Source organism: Ornithorhynchus anatinus, chromosome 8 (genome assembly GCF_004115215.2).
Source record: "Ornithorhynchus anatinus isolate Pmale09 chromosome 8, mOrnAna1.pri.v4, whole genome shotgun sequence".
Classification (NCBI taxonomy): domain Eukaryota; kingdom Metazoa; phylum Chordata; class Mammalia; order Monotremata; family Ornithorhynchidae; genus Ornithorhynchus; species Ornithorhynchus anatinus.
In genome coordinates, this window is record NC_041735.1 from 43,393,143 (window position 1) to 43,394,664 (window position 1,522).

Consider the following 1,522-nt stretch of genomic DNA (forward strand, 5'->3'; position numbering starts at 1 on the left):
CTGATCACCTCGTGTCCCCCTCAGCGCTTAGAACAGTGTTTTGCACATAGTAAGTGCTTAACAAATACCATTATTATTACTATTATTATTACCCAAGTGCTGTGGGAGTCTTACTACTGTGAGCCCGTTGATGGGAAGGGACTGTCTCTCTTTGTTGCCGACTTGTGCTTTCCAAGTGCTTAGTCCAGTGCTCTGCACATAGTAAGCTCTCAAAAAATATGATTGAATGAATGAATTGTACTTTCCAAGCGCTTAGTCCAGAGCTCTGTCCATAGTAAGCGCTCCATAAATACGACTGAATGAAAGAATGAATTGCACTTTGCAAGCGCTTAGTGCAGCGCTCTGCACACAGTAAGCTTCCCATATGACTGAATGAATTGTACTTTCCAAGCCCTCAGTGCAGCGCTCTGCATGGGGTAAGCACTCCACAAATACGACTGAATGATGAATGAATGAATGAATGAATGAATGAATGAATGAATGAAAGGACTGACAGACTGAATGAAGGAATGAAATGAATGACTGAATGAAATGAATGACTGAATGAAATGAATGAATGACTGAATGAAATGAATGAATGAATGAATGAAAGGACTGACAGACTGAATGAAGGAATGAAATGAATGACTGAATGAAATGAATGAATGACTGCCTGACTGAATGAATGACTGAATGAAAGAAATGAATGACTGAATGAATGGCCGAGTGACTGAATGAATGACTGACTGAATGAATGAAATGAATGACTGAATGAAATGAATGAATGACTGCCTGACTGAATGAATGACTGAATGAAATGAATGACTGAATGAATGACCGAGTGACTGAATGAATGACTGAATGAATGAAATGAATGACTGACTGACTGACTGAATAAATGAAATGACTGACTGATTGAATGAATGAATGAAATGACTGACTGAATAAAATGAATGAATGACTGCCTGACTGAATGAAAGAAATGAATGACTGACTGACTGAATGAATGAATGAATGAATGAAATGAATGACTGAACGAAATGAATGAATGACTGCCTGACTGAATGAAAGAAATGAATGACTGAATGAAATGAATGAATGAATGAATTGAATGACTGCCTGCCTGCATGAATTGAATGAATGAATTGAATGAATGAATTGAATGAATGATTGAATGACTGACTGACTGAATGAATGGAGGCCGTTGCCTCGGTAACGACAGGGGGCGGGGGGGGGCCCTCCCCGAGGGCGGTGGCGGGGTCACGTGGTCGGCGGCGGGGTCACGTGGTCGGCGGCCGAAGCCGGGCCGGGGGGTGGGGGGAGGGGCAGCGAAGGAGGGAGGCGGAAGTGAAGGCAGGGCGGCGCACGTTTCGCGCAGGGACGTGGCGGGCGGAAGTGGCGGCCGCGCGTTGGGCCTTCTGTTTGTGTTTTGGTTCAGCAGCGGCAGCAGCAGCAGCAGGAGGAGGAGGAGGAGGAGAAGGAAGTAGTGGATCCCCCGGCCCGGGCACCGGCGGACGAGGAGGAGACTACGGAAGCCGGCGGG